The sequence below is a fragment of the Bubalus bubalis genome, chromosome 12, assembly GCF_019923935.1.
Source record: "Bubalus bubalis isolate 160015118507 breed Murrah chromosome 12, NDDB_SH_1, whole genome shotgun sequence".
In the NCBI taxonomy this organism is placed as follows: Eukaryota; Metazoa; Chordata; class Mammalia; order Artiodactyla; family Bovidae; genus Bubalus; species Bubalus bubalis.
Window position 1 is genome coordinate 15684023 of NC_059168.1, and position 21300 is coordinate 15705322.

Consider the following 21300-nt stretch of genomic DNA (forward strand, 5'->3'; position numbering starts at 1 on the left):
TTTTTTTTTTTTCATTTTTTTGAAGTATGGTTGATATACACAATAATGTGTTAATTATTGCTATACAGCTGTGTAATATTTAATATCAATGTTGAATATTATTCATATTCAGTATCCTGTGATAAACCATAATGGAAGATCTTTTTCATATTCCTTCCCATTATGGTTTATCACAGGATATTGAATATAGTTCCCTGTGCTGTACATAGGACCTTGTTGTTTATCCGTTCTATATATACCTGCTTATCCCAAACTCCCAATCCATCCCCCTCTCACCCTCTCCCTTGGCAGCCAGCAATCTATCCTCTATGTCCCTGATTCTTTCATAGATAGGTTCACTGTGTCATGTTTTGGATTCCACATGTAAGTGATATGGTCAATATCATATGGTATTTGACTTTCTCTTTGACTTACATTTAGTGTGGTGATCTCTTGTGTCCATGTTGCTGCAAATGGCATTATTTCTTTTTCATGGTCAAGTAGCATTCTATTGTATATATGTATCACATCCTCTTTATCTATTCATCTGTCAGTGAACCTTTCTCTAATCATCCTTTTCTCACCTTTACCCACTCCCCACATTTCTGTTTTCTCTCTCTTTTCTAAACTACCTTATTCTACTTCTTTGTCTTGTTTATTGTCCAATCTTTCTGCTGGACACTAAGGCTCATAAGATGTGAATCTTTGTTTTGTTCATAATTTTGTGCCTTTGAGAATGTTAGGTAGGGCTGGTAAAAATTGGGATGGCCAAAAGAGTCATTTGGTTAGTGAATGTGTCAATAAAGTTCCTAATGAAAATGAAAAATATGTCTTATTTTTACTAAAAATCAAAGAAACTTTTTGGCCAACCCAGTACTTCATGAATGAATGAAGGGACTTAGTGAAAAGCCTTCCCTATTTTTTGAAAATCTGACTCCTAAAAGCACACTCCCTAAATCACACTCTGCTTGGTAACTGGGTGCAGCAGTGGTAACGAGTTGGGCTGTGGAATTCGAATACATGGGCTTGAATTCTTGCTCCAGCACTTTAAAGTTGTGTGGACTTGACTCACATGAGTCATATATCTCAGTTCTGCATTGCATAATAAGCATAAAATACAGCACCTACATTTTTTTGTAGGAGTTTTTGGAAGAATTAAGTATGTCAATGGGTGTTGGCAAGTATTAACACACACTTGGAATGGAGTTTGGTCTCTAGAACATGCTCGATGGATGTGAATTATTGTTAGTATTTTAGCACTTCTTATACTGACACCCTAGTTATTGCCATGTGTTTCCCTTGATATGTGGGTACCTAAAAGGAAGGGGGCATTTAAAACCTATTTATTTTTATTTGATCTGTGCTTAGAAAATATGCAACACACAATTGTATATTGTGAATTAAATAGTCTGGCAATTCAAAGTCCAAGTCTGGATATAAATTAATTACTACTATATTTTTTTCTACATTTAAATCCCAATTTATTAAAGTCATGTAGAATATGGTTCAGTAACTCATTTATATATAATTTGCTTTAATTCCTCACCCTTTATTTTCCCTAAGCATTCCATATGACTGACTTTCCCTGTTTACTCCCCAAGTATTTCAAGTTTTTAAGTGTTTGATGCGTCAGTTGCCAATAAACTGATCGTTCATGCTAACACTTGTTTGCATTTAAGTATCAGCATTGTTATTTCTAGAGGTACTATTTTCTGTGGTTTCAAAACTCATCTTTATTGGCATCCTGTATGAATATAGAAAGAAAAATTATAATAGTAAAAAAATGGGAATTTTTTTGGCTGCTCTTATATTGCCTCTGGGGCCTAAGTGTCAGAAAGATGAATCTGGGGTTTGATGTGTTTGGCCTGTGGTTAGGGTTTTCTCCCAGTCTCACTGGCAGCACCTCTTAGTGTAAGAAATACTATATGAAAAGAGAAAATGCACAGCATGGCTCTGAAGTTAGAATAAGATATTATATGTATTTTTAGAACAGCTCAGGTGTAGAAATGTAAAACCATTAAATGAATGCAAAGATAACCCAAATGGTTATAAATAATATGTTAAAACAAAATTCTTGTCATTTAAAAAACTGAAACCATGGGAAAATGCAAGATATGTATTTCACACATAGTATCTTTTTCACGTAAATTGTGGTAGAAGAAATAAGCAATTAAAATTTGGGGAACTTTTTTGAATGGCCTTGGATTTATTTGGAGAATTTATTAAAATTCCCCACTTATGTGATATTTGTTACATGACAGTAAATTAGAATTATTGTTTACCTTTGGGAGTATAAAAAGTTTTTTTTTTTTTTAAAGCTTTCTTATTCTCTATAAATTTTTAGAAATTGTGTGTGTGTGTGTGAAATTCAAATACTTCTTAAATTTCTGTTTTTATATAATAATCTGTCAGCCTATCACAGGAAGAAATAAGAAAATGGCTTTTTAAGTTCAGAAATCACTTTGCTTCTCTTTCTCTGGAAAGAAACACGGATGATTTATTGCATTTATAGCTTTTGCTTTTCTAAAAAGAAAAAGTTCTCGGTCTCTGATTAAAAATATACTACTCTTCAACTCGGAATTTTTCCTTAGATGTCACAGATACTCAGTTTGGGATTTGCACCTATAGTACCGAGGTTTTATCACAATTGAACAAACATCTGGCCCTTGTAATGGTTTCCTCAGGCAGCACCTCTCTGCTCCACTCATGTCCTCTTCTCTGAGGGGGACGATCTGAACCCAGTGCAAACTGGAGGCTTTCAGGGATGTTTAACGACACAGATAACCTTTCCAGCTGCAGAACCTGAGCTTTGTGGGCTCCCTCCATGAGGAGAAGTGGCCACAGATCCCTTTCCCCGTTTCCTTAGTCTTTCACTGCAGTTGCTTGATAAAACAGTTCGAAATGTAAAAGCCAAATTATGCTTCTTCAGTTTTGTTTTGTTTTTTTAAGCAGTTGATTTAAAATTATTTCATTCATGAGGATTTTCATCCTTGGCCTTAGTCTGAATGATAGAGATAATCATTTTCTGTACATTTATTCCACTTCCTTGTCTTCAAAAGCCATATGGAAATGAGAAAAAGGGACATAATGTAAATATTTGAAAAGTTCTTAAGAGTTTTTTAGATCTTCAGAAAAAACCCACAAAATTTAAAAGCTCATTAATTTTATATTTTATCCTCATGCAGAAAGACATTTACTAACTGCAGTAATTTTAAACTTATGAAAGGGCATGCAAGTTGCAGAAAGAGAAGAGAACTAGGAACCTACTCTCAGCAGTTCAGATGCGCTTGGGAGGGAGTGTTGCCAGTGAAGGCCTAGGGAGCTGGACTGACCTAGTGTTTCATCATTAATGCTTAGTAGTTAAATATGGCCTCCTTTTCACATATCACATGTATCGGTCTTCCATAATTTCTAAAACCATGTGTCCTAGAACATTAGGATTTCAGTCCATTCTGAACATATATCAATGCTGTGGTAATTCTAAAGAAGAGATTAAAAAATTCATTCCATAGTAACTCTCAAACACCTTCTACAAGACAAAAAATAGTAGCATAGTCTGGACAGTATTCAGTTGATTCCCTTGACTCACAGTGGATCACATAGAAATGATAAAATTTTAAGAAAATATGTATTGTTACATTGGTTCTCATTTTCACCTGTATGAAAAAAAATTGACTTCATTTGCATATGGAGGAAATTGAAGTTTCAGAGAATTTCAATGACTTACAATGGACAGATAGGAAGTGGTTACCAGGATTACTACTCAGTCCCTTAATATTTTAGTCTAATAAGTCTTACCAAGGGGAAAGAAATAGAACAAGCTTTTGAATGGTTAAGATTGTCTTTAACCAGGAAATATAGCAGTGTGGGGAGAAGGCAATGGCACCCCACTCCAGTACTCTTGCCTGGAAAATCCCATGGACGGAGGAGCCTGGTGGGCTGCAGTCCATGGGGTTGCAAAGAGTCGGACATGACTGAGTGACTTCCCTTTCACTTTTCACTTTCATGCATTGGAGAAGGAAATGGCAACCCACTCCAGTGTTCTTGCTTGGAGAGTCCCAGGGATGGGGGAGCCTGGTGGGCTGCTGTCTATGGGGTCACACAGAGTCGAACACGACTGAAGTGACTTAGCAGCTTAGCATAGCAGTGTGGACAGGCTTTTTTTCTTTCCAGTAGCATTTTTAATTGCTTGAAATATATAAAGAAAAATGAATCAATCATAGAGCACTTTTGGTAAACTTTCAGAGAATGTTGGTAGCAAGCCCCCTGAACCCTCTCTCAAGCTTCTTTCCAATTATTACCCATCCCCTCCTCAATACCCACACACAGAAGTACCCACAGTTTTGTCTGCATTACCAGGTCTTTGTTGTGCTTGTTTTGCATTATATTCATAGAATCATGTAGTAGTTACCCATTTGTCTCTGGCTTATTTTGTGCAACAGTATGCTTGTAAACTTCACCTGTGTTACATGTAGCAATACTTCATCTTCACATATTTCTTTGTATGAATATACTACAATTATGTAGCCATTCTATTGTTGATGGGCATTTGGATTACTTTGGGACTGTTGTAAATAAAGCTTTAGTGACTAATCTTGAGCATGCCTTTAAATTGACATAATCACTCATTTCTGTTGGATATTACCTGGTTGTGTACTCTTGTATTCTTGCCTGGAGAATCCCATGGACAGAGGGGCCTGAAGGGCTACAGTCTGTGAGGTCACAGAGAGCTGGACATAACTGAAATGACTTAGCATGCGCACATGTAATTTATAGGTCATAGATCATATGTATGTCTCATTTTCATTGCCAGTTTTTCAGACACTGCTACCAGCTAAGTGTGAGACTTCCAGTGCCACATCTTTATCAACAGTTGGAATGGTTAGCCCTTTTAACGATTAGTCATGCTAAGTAATGGGATCTCGTCATGGTGTCAATTTGCATTTCTCTTGTGAGGATTGATGTAGAACAAGTTTTCATACCTTTATATTGGCTCTTTCAGTATTGTTTCATTTGTCTGCTTCTATATAACACATCCCTTCCAAAGGAGATGCTAAATACAACAATCCTGTCAATGGTAACTTCAGATGAACCTTAATTTTAATGAAGTTTCTAGTATTTTGATTATTTTGAGATCAGTACTTTTTGTGTTTGTAATCTTTGATACTCTTTTATATTTTCTTCTGAAAGCTTTATTTTATATTTTACATTTGGAACTGTCCTTGCCCTGAAATTGATCTTTGCATATAGTATGAAATAGAGGTCAGGATTTACTTTTTTTCTTAAATGGATTTCCGTTTGGGTCATCACTGTTTGAGAAGCATACCCCTTTCTCGCTGATCTACAATGGTAACTCTGTCATGAAACATGTGTTCAAATGTACATTGGACTATTTCCTCCTTCATTCTATCCACAGGTTTATTTATCTACCCTTGCACTAGTAGCATACTGTCTTAATTATAGGAAATGTATATATAAATTTATCGTATAGCTTTATGTATATAGCTTTATAGTAAACTTAAATATATGGTGCTGTAAATTCTAAATTATAGTATTTTGTTCTTCACTGAGATTGTCAGGCCTATTCTTGGCCCTTTGCATTTCTATGTAAGTTTTATAATTAGCTTATTGATTTTCACCAAAAAACAGACAAACAAAAAACCAAAACTCTAGGGATTTTGATTGGAATTGCATTGACTCAACAGGTTAATTTGGGAAGTTTCATATTTTACAATATTGAGTCTTCCAGTCCACAAATAAGACATATCCTTCAGTTTGTGTAGATTTTCTCTCATTTACTGTGGTGTTTTGTTGCAGTTTTTGTGTGTACAAAAACATTGTACAGTCTTGCACAATGTATTTAGACTTATGCTGAGGTTTTTAATATTTTTTATACTGTTGTAAATGGTATTTAAAGTGGTTTTTAACCCTTATAATTGTTTACTAGTGTATAGAGCTACATTTGATTTTTGTACATTGACCTTGTATCCATGACATTACTGAATTTACTAATTTGTGGTAGTTTACCTTCAGATTCTTTTGGATTTTGTACATAAACCATTATGTTATAGCTGAAAAAGTGTTACTTCAGCTATTTTAAAGTTAGTCTTATTTTTCTTTCAATAATTACACCTTTTCTTACCTGATACTTTCTAGTACTTCTACTACATAGTGGTAATACACTGTAAATGGTGTTGTTCATATCATCTATAACTCCACTGTTTTTTGTCTGCCTATTACATAATTTACTGAGGGATTATTTTATAATCTTCATTGTTATGGAGATTTATCTGTTTCTGATTTTAGTTTGCTGGATTTTGTTTTATATATTTTCTGGCAGTCAAATTAGATATAGAATTTTTGTATTTTCCTGGTGGATCGAACCTTTCATCTCTTTAAAGTGTCACTTTTTCTATCAATGCATCTTAGCTTTAAATCTATTGACCTTTAAATCGACTATATCTTTCATGTGCTTTCTTTCAATTAGATTTTACACAATGTATCTTTTCCTATATTTCTGTATTATTATAGTTAAAGGTTCTTTCTCTTATAAAAAGGATAAACTAGTTTTTTTCTAATTCATGTATACAATTCACTTTGTACACATTTAACTACTGGTATTTGGAAGATTCAAATCTGTATCAACCTCTGTATTCCATTTGTCTCATCTCTTTGTTCCTTTTCCTTTTTTTCCTACCTCTACATTTTAGAGTATTTTCTATTATATCACTCCCAACCCTGTTTTTTAAATATGTTTTTGAAAGAATGCTTTCCTATGATTTTTTAAACTGAATAATGAATGAAAGGAAAATAAAATGCACCAAAAGTTAAGTTTGGGATCTGAAACATATTGGCCTAAGTTCTACTTTCACATAATGGAAAGTGAAATTCTATACAGTACTTATCTGTATACAGTAGAAAAGTAAAATCTTCAGAGAGAAAATATTTATAGCTGGCAGTTTACCATTTATATTTGAGGAAGGGATTGGCTCCAAACTGTTTATTTTTCATTCAACAGAATCTCTGAATTCATGTACAGAAGACTGTAATTATGGCAGGGTCTCCAGAGATTTTGAAAGGAAACAAATATAGCTTTGTATGCCAAAAAAAAAAAACTTGTTTAGATTAAAAAGCACCTAAAGATCTTTTTGTTTGCTGCATTGTTTTCAATTGCAGCTGCAGTTGTTGAAAATTGCTATGGTTGTATAACTTAAAATATTTCCTAACTTAATAATGATCAGCAGCAATGTCTCTTTTAAAAAGTAATTTTTTAATCATTTCAAGCAAAACAGTTTATTTTAAAATTTAACAGATTATTTTAAAATTCAACATTCAGTGTCTTAATTGTCGACTAGAAGAATTATTTAAGTTTAAAAATAAAATAAAATTAAAAAAAAAAAAACATTTCAAGTTTTTCTTTTTTTATTTTAGAATATTTATGAATGTCTATTCTAGTTTTACACAGTTTTACTTCACTCATTGCTGTTAGAATGTAGAATATACCAAGATACATATTCAAGTAGAATATTTTTTGCCTTCATATCTTCAGATAGTTGATTGCAAACAAATAACTTAAGAGTAATATGTGTTTATTGTGAAAAACTTAGAAAATGATGAAAGGTAAAAAAAAATTTGTCAACCAACCAGTGACTATTTGGTCTATTTCTTTTTTATAGTTTTCAGTATTTAAATGTTATAGTAAGATCATATACTATTTATCTTTATTTTCATGATATTCATATCTTCTTAATTTTTGCATAGTTCCATCATATGATTACACCCTACATTTTTAAATATATGCTCCTAATTCAGATCAGATCAGATCAGATCAGTCGCTCAGTCGTGTCCGACTCTTTGCGACCCCATGAATCGCAGCGCGCCAGCCCTCCCTGTCCATCACCAACTCCCAGAGTTCACTCAGACTCATGTCCATCGAGTCAGTGATGCCATCCAGCCATCTCATCCTCTGTCGTCCCCTTCTCCTCTTGCCCCCAATCCCTCCCAGCATCAGAGTCTTTTCCAATGAGTCAACTCTTTGCATGAGGTGGCCAAAGTACTGGAGTTTCAGCTTTAGCATCATTCCTTCCAAAGAAATCCCAGGGCTGATCTCCTTCAGAATGGACTGGTTGCATCTCCTTGCAGTCCAAGGGACTCTCAAGAGTCTTCTCCAACACCACAGTTCAAAAGCATCAATTCTTCCATGCCCAGCCTTTTTCACAGTCCAACTCTCACATCCATACATGACCACAGGAAAAACCACAGCCTTGACTAGACGAACCTTTGTTGGCAAAGTAATATCTCTGCTTTTGAATATGCTATCTAGGTTGGTCATAACTTTCCTTCCAAGGAGTAAGCATCTTTTAATTTCATGGCTGCAGTCACCATCTGCAGTGATTTTTGAGCCCAGAAAACTAAAGTCTGACACTGTTTCCACTGTTTCCCCATCTATTTCCCATGAAGTGATGGGACCGGATGCCATGATCTTCGTTTTCTGAATGTTGAGCTTTAAGCCAACTTTTTCACTCTCCGCTTTCACTTTCATCAAGAGGCTTTTGAGTTCCTCTTCACTTTCTGCCATGAGGGTGGTGTCATCTGCATATCTGAGGTTATTGATATTTCTCCCGACAATCTTGATTCCAGCTTGTGTTTCTTCCAGTCCAGCGTTTCTCATGATGTACTCTGCATATAAGTTAAATAAACAGGGTGACCATATACAGCCTTGATGTACTCCTTTTTCTATTTGGAACCCGTCTGTTGTTCCATGTCCAGTTCTAACTGTTGCTTCCTGACCTGCATACAAATTTCTCAAGAGGTAGGTCAGGTGGTCTGGTATTCCCATCTCTTTCAGAATTTTCCACAGTTTATTGTAATTCACACAGTCAAAGGCTTTGGCATAGTCAATAAAGCAGAAATAGATGTTTTTCTGGAACTCTCTTGCTTTTTCCATGATCCAGCGGATGTTGGCAATTTGATCTCTGGTTCCTCTACCTTTTCTAAAACCAGCTTGAACATCAGGAAGTTCACGGTTCACATATTGGAAGCCTGGCTTGGAGAATTTTGAGCATTACTTTACTAGCGTGTGAGATGAGTGCAATTGTGCGGTAGTTTGAGCATTCTTTGGCATTGCCTTTCTTTGGGATTGAAATGAAAACTGACCTTTTCCAGTCCTGTGGCCACTGCTGAGTTTTCCCAATTTGCTCCTAATTATGGAGATATAAACTCTGTCCTTTGTTGTTGTTGCTGCTGTTTAATGCTTTATGAAGAAACTTATATGTAAATATTTCTTTTCATCAATTATCCTATCCCTGGAGTAGATTCTAAGATGTTTAATTATAAGATCAAAGAATATTAGCAGCTTTACTGGTCTTAACAACATATGAGAGCTCCTTGCTTTCCAGAAATGTACCAGTTTCTGCTTCCACCAGAACCCAGTGAGACCTCCTATCTTCTAACACTCTCTCCAAAAAGAAACTCACATTCATATTTTCCTCTGTTAATTTGATAAGAAAATAATTATCTCATTTAATTTGCTTCCCTGGTGGCTCAGAGGTTAAAGCATCTGCTTCCAATGCGGGAGACCCAGGTTCGATCCCTGGGTTGGGAAGATCCCCTGGAGAAGGAAATGGCAACCCACTCCAGTATTCTTGCCTGGAGAATCCCATGGTCGGAGGAGCCTGGTGGGCTACATTCCATGGGGTCGCAAAGAGTCGGACATGACTGAGCGACTTCATTTTCACTTTCTTTTCATTTTAACTTCTTTTATATTTATCTCCTTTTTTTTCTGTGTGTGTGTGTGTTTTTTTAACCTACCTGAGGTGTTTTTCTGGATCTTCCCTGGTGGCTCAGTAAAGCATCCTACCATGTGGGAGAACCAGGTTCAATCCCTGGGTCGGGAAGATCTCCTGGAGAAGGAAATGGCAACCCACTCCGGTATTCTTGCCTGGAAAATCCCATGGATGGTGGAACTTGGTAGGCTACAGTCCATGGCATCACAAAGAGTCGGACATGACTGAATGTTTTTCTGATTTATGTGTGCTAAGGAAAATAATCATTTATCTGTGCTTTACAAATGTTTTTCTCATTCTTTAACTTGCCTTTTAATTTTATAATGCTGTTATTTCTTTTGTTGCTTTCTACTTGGTCATTTTCCCTGTCCTGTTGTGAACAATTGTATATTTATATTTCTTATAGTATTTTAATCTTTGTGGGCTTTTTTTTGTATTTAAATCTTTCATATATCTGAGATATGAAAATGAATGTTTTCTTGCCCATCAGTTTGTCCTTTTATCTTCATTCTAGAAGAGTGTTTTAAGTTGGCATTTGAAAATTTCAAATACAAATTCTTACATTATAAATTCTGCTTTTTAAACTGTCTTCAGGGCAGCTTTAATTTGACTGTTGTTCTCCAATGGCATGGGAAATGGCTAGGTCATTAGTGTTTTTTCTAGCCCAGCCCCGTTGTGTGTGTGGTTCTTTCTCCTGTGCTGTGGCCTTGAGCGCTCAGCCCTGCATTTTGTTACTAATATCATCACTTAAGATCTTCCTAATTGTTTAGTGAGGGGCAGGAAGAGCCTGTGTGTAGATACATTTTTTGACTTAAGGTTGGGTCAAAATGCTCCCAAGAAGGTCCAGCTGAGTCTAGAAGAGCTTGGAGGGCAAAGGAAGATTATCTGGATGAAAAAATAGGGCATGAGAGCTGCAGGGGGAAAGGGAGAAGAGTGTGTCTTGGCAGAAAAACGCCATGAGCAAGGACTTGGAGACACGAAATACTGTATGGGTTTTGGGACTTAGTAAGTCGTCTCAGTTGCATGTGTGAGATGGGGGATAAAGTGATGCATGAGATACAGCTGAAGAGGTCAACAAAGGCTAGATTGTGAAAGGCTTGCTTGCTTTTGTATTCAACGGGATTATGTTTAATGTTGCCATTACACACCTACTATGTGCCAGACTTTGTTCAAGGCTATGGACGCACAGTGATTAGCAAAACAGATACGGTCTCTGCCCTCTAGGAAATGCATGTGCAGGACGCAAGCAGTAAATACTCAAATAAGTGTTTCAAAAAACACATGACCACATATCATTAAGCTGCTGCAAGGGAAAGAACAGTCTAGTCAATGAGAGGAGGGAAAGCTCATTCATTTCACCTGAAGGTCTCTTAAGACAGAGCATTTGAGCTGAGCCCTGAGGAGTGAGTTACCTGTGGAAGAGTGTGGTTGGGTGGAGTTGTAGGAAGGGCAAAGGCTCTGAGGCAGGAAAGTACTAGGAGCTTTCAGGGAAGTGAGAATGACCAAAGCCTGGTGCTTGGAGGGAGGCATAGTGAGGGATAGACCGAAGAGTCAGGAACGGAATGCACAAACCCTCACAGGAAACATTACGAGTTTGAATATCATTCTAAGAATAACTGAAACATACTAGCAGATTTTAAGTGGGACTGTGATAATATTCCATAATTTCTAAGATGTGTATTTTTTCACATTTTAATATAGGACTGTTTCTTTCAGTTGATGTAATTTGTTTAAAAATGAACACTAGGAAATAATTGAATTTGCAGAGCTCTTTTATGTTTTGGTGGTATATAAAATAAACTCTTGGGTTTGATGTTATTCAATACTCTATGTTTTTAAACTGTATGTTGCCCAGGGTACTGTTTGGAAATGGGATTAAAAGGGCAAGAGAAAAGTAAGGGCATATTCTTAGATGTTGTTCAGACCAGACATATTGGTAGCTCAGACTAGAGCAGTAACAGTGTTATGGAAAGAAATGAACAAATCAAATGTTTTGGAGATAGACCCTGGTACTGGATTAGACCATAGTGTTGGCTTGGATGAGGGGAAGGAGGAAATGGAATATTGAGGATAGATCCCTGGTTCTGGAAGTAACAAGTAGGTATTTGGTGGCACTATTTCTTCACGTGGTGAAAGATGAAGGAAAAATTTTAAGATCAAAAGTATCATTTGTGTGTATTGAATTAGAGTTGCCCCTGAGATATCCATGTGGGTGTGACAGTCAGATAATTGGATCAAGTTAGATCTGATGTTTAGAAAAGAAGGTCTTTGTTGGAGATTCGAATTGAAATCTCAGATATAGATGGTGTTTGAAGCTATTAGAATGGATGAGGCCATCAAGAGAGACCATGGAATAAGAAGAAAAGAAGGCCTAGGACTAAGTCCTGAGAAACATAGTTTGGGGTCAAGTAAAAGAGAAAGACTGTGGAAATGTGTCCATAGAAAACCGAGGGGAATCCAGTGGAAGAGAGTACTTTAAGAAGAGGAGAGTTGTCAAGTGCATTAAATACCACTGAGTGTGATGTTTTTTGCCACACATCAGCATGGATCAGCCGTGGGTATACATGTGTTCCCCCATCCCAAACACCTCCTCCCACATCCCTCTCCCCCCATATTCCTCTGGTTGTCCCAGAGTACAGACTTTGAGTGCCCTGCTTCATGCATCAAACTTGCACTGGTCATCTGCCTACATATGGTAATGTATATGTTTCAATGCTGTTCTCTCAAATCATCCCACCCTTGCCTTCTCCCACTGAGTTCAAAAATCTGTGTTTTACATCTGTGTCTCCTTTGCTGCCCTGCATGTAGGATCATCATTACCATCTTTCTCAAGTCCATCAGTTCAGTTCAGTTCAGTAGCTCAGTCGTGTCTGACTCTGCGACCCCATGAATCACACATGCCAGGCCTCCCTGTCCATCACCAACTCCTGGAGTTCACTCAAACTCATGTCCATCGAGTCGGTGATGCCATCCAGCCATCTCATCCTCTGTCATCCCCTTCTACTCCTGCCCCCAATCCCTCCCAGCATCAGAGTCTTTTCCAATGAGTCAACTCTTCACATGAGGTGGCCAAAGTATTGGAGTTTCAGCTTTAGCATCAGTCCTTCCAATGAACACCCAGGACTGATCTCCTTTAGAATGGACTAGTTGGATCTCCTTACATATATATGTGTTAATATACAGTATTTGTCTTTCTCTTTCTGACTATTTCACTCTATATAAGGGGCTCTAATTTCATCCACCTCATAGAACTGATTCAAATGCATTCCTTTTTATAGCTAAGTAATATACCATTGTGTGTATGTACCACAACTTCCTTATCCATTCATCTGCCAAAGGACATCTAGGTTGCTTCCGTGTCCTAGCTTTGTAAATAGTGCTGCAGTGAACATTGGGGTACACAAGTCTCTTTCAATTCTGATTTACTTGGGGTTTATGCCCAGCAGTGTGATTGCTGGCTCATAATGGCAGTTCTATTTCTAGTTTTTAAAGGAATCTCCAGACTATTCTCCACAGTTGCTGTACCAGTTTGCATTCCCACCAACAGTGTAAGAGGGTTCTCTTTTCTCCACACCCTCTCCAGCATTTATTGTTTGTAGACTTTTTGATGATGACCATTCTGACCTGTGTGAGATGATACCTCGTTGTGGTTTTGATTGGCATTTCTCTAATAATGAGTGACATTGAGCATCTTTTCATGTGTTTATTAGCCATCTGTATGTTTTCTTTGGAGAAATGTCTGTTTGGGTCCCTTGCCCACTTTTTGATTGGGTTGTTTGTTTTTCTGGTATTGAGCTGCATGAGCTACTTGTATATTTTGGAGATTAATTCTCTGTCAGTTATTTCATTTGCTATTATTTTCTCCCATTCTGAAAGTTGCCTTTTTACCTTACTTATAGTTTCCTTCATTGTGCAAAAGCTTTTAAGTTTAATTAGGCCTCATTTGTTTATTTTTGTTTCTATTTCCATTACTCTGGGAGGTGGGTCATAGAGGATCTTGCTGTTTTATGTCACAGAGTGTTCTGCCTATGTTTTCCTCTAAGAGTTTTATAGTTTCTGGTCTTACATTTAGATCTTTAATCCATTTTGAGTTTATTTTTGTGTATGGTGTTAGAAAGTGTTGTAGTTTTATTCTTTTACATGTAGTTGACCAGTTTTCCCAGCACCGCTTGTTGAAGAGGCTGTCTTTTCTCTATTGTATATTTTTGCCTCTTTTGTCAAAGATAAGGTGTCCATAAGCATGTGGATTTATCTCTGGACTTTCTGTTTTTTTCCATTGATCTATAAAGACCTGTATATAGAAAACTATAAAACATTGGTGAAATAAATCAAAGATGACACAAATAGATGGAGAAATATACCATGTTCTTGGATTGGAAGAATCAATATAGTGAAAATGAGTATACTACCCAAAGCAATCTATAGAGTCAGTGCAATCCGTATCAAACTACCAATAGTATTTTTCACAGAACTAGAACAAATAATTTCACAACTTGTATGGAAACACAAAAGACCTCATATAGCCAAAACGATCTTGAGAAAAAAGAATGGAACTGGAAGAATCAACGTTCCTGACCTCAGACTCTACTACAAAGCTACAGTCATCAAGACAGTATGGTACTGGCACAAATTCCTTTAGATTTTACAAAATGATGACCTTATCAAGGGCCATTTTGGTGGGGTCCTAAATACTGGAACCACCCAAGAGCAAATGAGAACGAGCAGAATAGTCCAGAATCTTGGCTGTTAAAAGGAGTGAGAAATGTGGCTCTAGCTGAAGGGATTGTGTGTGTCCTGGGGCCCTATTTAGGATGATAGCAGGAAATTTTATTAATAGATCCTGAGGGAATGATCCAGTAGACAGGGAAAGAGGGCAGTAGAAGATACAGGAGCAGAGGGGTCAGCTAGAAAAGCAAATAAACTGAGAGTTGAATACGGATGAGTTCCAGGGGCCATGTGGCAAGGGCCTTTGTACTATTACCCCTGGAGAAAACCTGAAGGGGCTTTAAAAGTGAAAGTGAAAGTCACTCAGTTGTGTCTGACTCTTCACAACCCCATAGACTATACAGGCTCCAAAATCACTGCAGATGGTGATTGCAGCCATGAAATAAAAAAGACGCTTACTCCTTGGAAGAAAATTTATGACCAACCTAGACAGCCTATTAAAAAGCAGAGACATTACTTTGCCAACAAAGGTCCATCTAGTCAAGGCTATGGTTTTTCCAGTAGTCACGTGTAGATGTGAGAGTTGAACTATAAAGAAAGCTGAGTGCTGAAGAATTGATGCTTTTGAACTGTGGTGTTGGAGAAGACTCTTGAGAGTCCCTTGGACTGCGAGGAGATCCAACCAGTCCATCCTAAAGGAAATCAGTCCTGAATATTCATTGGAAGGACTGTTGTTGAAGCTGAAACTCCAATAGTTTGGCCACCTGATGTGAAGAGCTGACTCATTGGAAAAGACCCTGATGCTGGGAAAGATTGAGGGCAGGAGGAGAAGAGGACAGCAGAGGATGAGATGCTTGGATGGCATCACTGACTCAATGGACATGAGTTTGAGTAAACTCCGGGAGTTGGTGATGGAGAGGGAGGCCTGGCGTCTTTGGGACACCAAAGAGTCAGACACGACAGTGACTGAACTGAACTGATACTATACAGTCCATGGAATTCTCCAGGCCCAAATACTGGAGTGGGTAGCCTTTCCCTTCTCCAGGGGAACTTCCCAACCCAGGGATTGAACCCAGGTCTCCTGCATTGTAGGCAGATTCTTTACCAGCTGAGCCACAAAGGCTACTGGAGTGGGTAGCCTATCCCTTCTCCAGCAGATCTTCCAGACCCAGGAATTAAACCAGTGTCTCCTGCATTGCAGGTGGATTCTTTACCAACTGGGCCATTTCAATAGGTTAATCATTCTCTCATTGTGGAGGATAGGTTTGGAGTTGTAGTGAGTGGCTGAGAGCACAAACCTCATTGGCATGCCTTTGCAGGAATTCAAATAATAGTGAGGAGGCCCTGAGTAAGACTGGAGAAGAGGGGAGAGCTTGGAGATGAACAGAAGAGAAAATCAGAGGAGCTCAATGCTTGTACTTTGGGAGGTGATCAAGGATGAATCCTATGTCGTTGGATATGTTGACTGGGATGGTGATGATTGTGATTTTAGGGTGCTTTTCCATTAGTCTGTGTTTAACTCTGACTGGTTAATCTGTTATCCATGTATTGATTGATTAAAATCAGAGCAAATTTTTGGTTTTGTTTCTTGGGAATTTCTAGCTATTCTCAGATATCAGTTGGGAGGCTGCTCTGGGTAATTTTAAAAGAATGATTTAAGTGAAATCTGTTTTAAAGTAATGCATTTGAAGGCTGGGAAAAAAAGTTGACCTTTCATTGGCCAGCCTTGTTTTCCAGAATTTGGGAGCTAGAAAGTTGGATTTGAAATAACTTGCTGTACTTCTGTCATTTCTCATTGCTGATCTTTAGGCTGCTGGCTTTCAAAACATGCTTGTGACCATCATGGTCCTCAGGTTTTCTCCCCCACTCATCTGTCCGGCAGCAGCATGGCAGTCACACTGCACAAAGATACCGTCTGCTGTTTTCTGGCTCATCCCCATTTCCCAGAACAAAGTAATTTTCCATAACACATAAGGCCCATATTCTTCAGCCTTGTTGATGCTGCCAGACCTCAGTGGACCTTTTTTTTAAAAAGGCGCTTTCCATATCCTATTGTGTTGTCTGGATCGTCTCCAAATCCAGTTTTTAATTTCCTATTGGCTAAATTGTATTTTTTTTCTTTCGGCCTGCGCTCATCTTCTGTTTAATCCTGGCTTCTCTCCTGTGCTGTGAGGGAGACTGTAATCTCTTTTGGGCCATCAGCCATGCCATTTAAAAATTCCTTTGGGCATCTGTTCAGCTGGTTTAACATTGTTCAGTCCCACTTCTTGGCTGGGGTTTGCTGTCTCCTTGCCTGCTTCTGTTCCTTTCAGTAAAGAGTATGAGGGCATCTCATGGGGGGAGCCATGCACTCCCTTCCACTGTAAGCCCCCTTTCTGTGGCTCTGTTCTCATAATATTCTAGTGCCAAATATTTAACCCATTCAGTTGGTCAGGAATCCTTGGGCTGAAACACTGGGTCATTCCATCTTACAGAGAGATCCAAAGAGCACCAACGCTAGACATGGCCCTGGGACATTCTGTGGCTTACACACCCTTGGTGCTTGACAGGTCTTTCTTTGCAAGGGTCGCCTAGAAAAATAGCATCTTCAGCACCTACAGTACCTCAGATCTTTAGATTTCAGGTACGATGATAGTGGATGTTAAGGCCTTGCTAAAGGACAAGAGGAGGGTACTTGATTAAATTGCAAGTCAGTAAGTGGTAAGTCAAGGAGTGTGTTTTCTGACTTGCATCTTTGAAGTGCATACATCCCAGGGTACTTGATGGGCTCACATTTGAGTTAATTCTGTTCATTCTCTCAGATGACCTTCAATAACCATCACCATGGTGGGAGATAAGATGTGGTAGGTACAGTCACAAACTTAGATTCAGAAGACTGTTCCTTCACTAGGCACTGCTTCTTTGTCAACTCTACCACTGATTGACTGGGTAACCTTGAGGCAAGTTACTTCTCCTTTGTAAGTTTCAGCTTTCTGGTTCTTAAAATGAAGAAATCGAACCAGGTAGTCTTCAAAGCCTCTTCAAATTGAGATGAACCTTTTCATTCATCTAAAAAGACTCTGATGACAGGAAGGCTTCTTCTTTCCAACCATACAAGGGCTGTGGAGATTTTCCTGTGAGTCGTCCCTTATCAAAAATGATACCCCATTCCCCTCATCCCCCTCTCTCAAGAGCCCTGGCAGCAGAAAGAAGGCTTGTCAGAGAGCTCCTTCCTTGAATAGGTGGATATGTCCTGCTTGGAATAAGAAAAAGGAAAATCGACAAAGCAAAGGTAGGAGATGTTAAGAAAATGAGAAAAAGACTTGTTAATTCAAAACAAAAAATGGAAGAGTATGTCTGAAACAAAGAAAGCCACATCATTTTATTGACCAAATATACAAATACCCCTTATCCCCATGTACTTAGACTGTTGTGCCTATAATACAAAATATTTGGTGCATCATTGATGTCTTATGTATTTTATTGTTGAGGTCTTTGAACACAGTTGTAATTTCTTTATTAGTAAATAAGGGTTACCTGACTTCAGCTCCTTTTAGAAAAATCATGTCTGCTCTCTGTACTTTTACCTTATTTCATAGCTCACTTTACCTAAGTGAGAGTTGAGGGACAGTAAAAGGTTGGAGTTCTGCTCTTCTGTGTAGAATCCCTAGTAACACTCAGTAGGTTTTGAAAAGCCTTTGGTCCATTGAGAAAATGGACTAAGTAGAGAGGGAAGGGAGGCTCATGAGGAGGGGGCAGGTGTTTGTATACATATAGCTGATTCACTTTGATATAAAGCAGAAACTAACACAACATTGTAAAGCAATTATACACCAAAAAAAAAGCATACAGACAAGAATCATTGGTCTACCAAGTAGGGCAATGGTTAAGGTCCTCAAAGTGTATGGTCATGTGGGTCATTGGCAACGCTGCTCCTTTAAAAATGAGCCCCTGGCAGTTGCATTTGCCCAGGATTATGCTCTGTTTCACTTTCTGACCTTTGGGTAATCTTGTTATTGGAGAATTCACATCAATGATCTGCTTTCCTTCGTCTGCATAATTCTTTTGAATTCATTTTCATTGAAATGGTAATGTTTATATCTGTCTCGCTTAGTAAACTATAAATAGCAAAAATGTGCATGAGAAATCAGTGCTTACACTGATGTATCAGCTTCATCTGGGTTGTCAAGTGAGATCGCTGAACAGCTACTCCTGTATCACTGGGTAGACAGTGTGGCTGGTGATAGACAATATCATATATGACTTTTACAAATGCCTAAGCAGAATTCTTTTAGTAACTTACTAGAGTCATCCTTCATTAAGCAAAAAGAAAATCTGTGATATTTTAATCATTCAAAATTTAGTTTCATATTCAAAGTTCAGTTTCAGCAAAAGCGAACTAAAGTATGCATCTTGGTCAGGCTTTTATTCTAGTATAATACATTTTCTTAACCTTTAGCCTTAGAGTTAATCTTCAATGTGGCAGTTCTTATGAATCTGTTTATAGATAGGACTAACAGTGGAAAAATATCTTGTCATCAAAGAAAATTCTAATGAAATAATGGGGCTTTTAAATATAGATCATTAGTCAGAGACATGAAACAAACATCCTCTTATTAAGCTATTACCTCACCTCATTGTTGAAAGCATGAAACTGCAGAGAGCTAGAGTATATCATTTTCATAAAATATTAGTTGTTGAAGAGCTGGTCTCCAGGCATTTTAGGTTATTTTTTCCTACTCATTGAAGTCCAAAATATTGCTCATCTGAACTTTCTCTGTTAATCACTATTACAGTAAATCTGAGACTGCAAGACGTCCAGTAATTCATTACCAATGCAGAACTTGTTCACCTTAAGGTCAGTTATTCAGTCCTTGAGCTGACTGTCATTAACAAGAAATCATCATCTTGAATGAATAAAAGAAATAATAGAAAAGAAAGCAAGAGAGTTTACTTCAAGTATCTGGACTGAAAGCCACCGGGTTTCTAGGCGCCATTTCCCCTTCCTCCTCCTTTACTGTCCACTGTCCCATTTTAGAAGGGAATAAGCTGCTGGCGAGGTTGAGTTGAAGGTTCTCTACCGCCAGAAGTAGCCCTGTTAAGCACTATAGTGTCCCCACATACTCTGGGAGCACAAAGGATGGGCCCTGAAATCTGCCACAGAGGAGGTATCTCTTGGGCTGACCAGGGGCCAGGGAGAGTTTCTGAGCAAAGTGGGCAGAGGGGAGAATTTCTAGTGGAGAAAGGTGTGTGCACAAAGTCAGTGAGAAATTGAAGACTATAGGGTTTTCAAAGAACTCTAGTACTTATGCTCACAGAGCTGAAGCATGAATTAGGAAAGAAGTTAGCTAAGAACTATGGCCAGATGTGTAGCCAGACGCCTGATGATGAACGGTACTCTGCTATAGATAGTGGTCTGTATTCTCTAGCCTCAAAATGGTATAGAACATTCTGAGTGAGGGACTATCCCTGGCTGGTTTGCAGTTTGGTGGAGAATGGATTTTTTCAAATTAATTTAATTAATTAATTTGGTTGTGCTGGGTCTTAGCTGTGGCAGGCAGGATCTTTAGTTGCAGCATGTGAGCTCTTAGTTACTGCATGTGGGATATAGTTCCCTGACCACGGATCAAACCTAGGCTCCCTGCATTGGAAGAGCAGAGTCTTAGCCACTGGACTACCAGGGAAATCCCTGGAGAATGGATCTGAGGGAGGCAGACAAAACTGGAGATAAAGAAACCAATTAGGGGGATGAGAAAGACCAGGAAAGATAAGAGGGTAGGATTCGGAAGGGACAAGGAGTAGGGAAGAAGGAAGAATTGACACCAAGGTTCCTGGTTGGGGTGACAGCTTGGGATCTCAGGAGGCAGAAATATAGGAGAAATGGAGGTGAGCTGAGGGGGAGAGCAGTAGGGAGTTCATTTACTATGACTGTGTCCAATAGATATTAGATAAAGGGTTCTGAAGGACAGACCCTTGAGAGAGATTGGGAAACCATCAGCATGCAAATGGTAATTAAAGCACTTCTGAGTTTCTTTCCAGCCCTTAAATCCTGTGGTTCAGTGAATAACGTAATCTCTTCAACAAATGCCCATTTCAGGAAGTCTAAAATGAGCAGTGGCCAGTGTGAAGTGACTTGATGACACAGTGCAATTCCGTCTCTTGGTTATGACTAGTAATTCAGTTGTGATCCCAGCCTGACGCTGACATTGAAAATCCATCAGGACAGATTTAATAAGTGTCTTCTTTGTGTTAGATGCTGCAAGGAAGATTCACTTTTTTTTTTTTTTAAGATGTGAAATCATTTCGTTGAGTTTTTCCATTCAAGTTGGGGTAAGATGTAGAGGTTTAAAAAAAGGGTAGAGGTCAGAGAGATCGCTCAGGACAGTCAGGAAGTGGGGTTTAGAAGGAAGACAGTGAATAGTGAACAGAAGATGAAATGGGAACGATCAAGAATAAGAAGGATCTTGGCCAGAGACCAGGACTGGATTCATGCCACGGTGAAGTCTGTGGAGAGGGTGAAGAGCAGAGGAGAAGAGAGTTTTGGGGAATAAAGTAGGTCACAGGGAGGGCCGGCCTGAGCCCTGGCAGGCACCACCTTCAGGCTGAGAAAGGGTGAGGCTCAGTGAGCCTGGAAAGTTAAAGGTAGAATGAGAATAATCCTCTGTCAGGGGTCGTGAAAAGGGAGTTTAAGGAGAAAGGTGACCAGACGTGATGATGACTGACTAGAAAATGATCATTGAATTTAATGATAGGTTGGCTGCTGATGGTTTTTCTCAGAGGATTAAGAGTTAGAAAGACAGAGTGTAGGTGAGTAAGGGAAGAGTAAGAAGAGAAGAAGTAATTATAAGAGTAATAGTAACGTGTACATTTCCTAAGTTATATGGTAGGCAGT

General features: G+C 38.4%; 1 protein-coding gene and 1 non-coding gene across 18 annotated transcripts in view; both read left to right on the plus strand.

The window, feature by feature from the left end:
* LTBP1 (latent transforming growth factor beta binding protein 1) overlaps nucleotides 1-21300 on the plus strand; it is a 458940-nt gene that overhangs the window by 373003 nt on the left and 64637 nt on the right. The window lies entirely within an intron of this gene.
* On the plus strand, nucleotides 9512-9583 carry TRNAW-CCA. The gene has a single exon. It is a non-coding gene; the product is annotated as a tRNA-Trp (tRNA).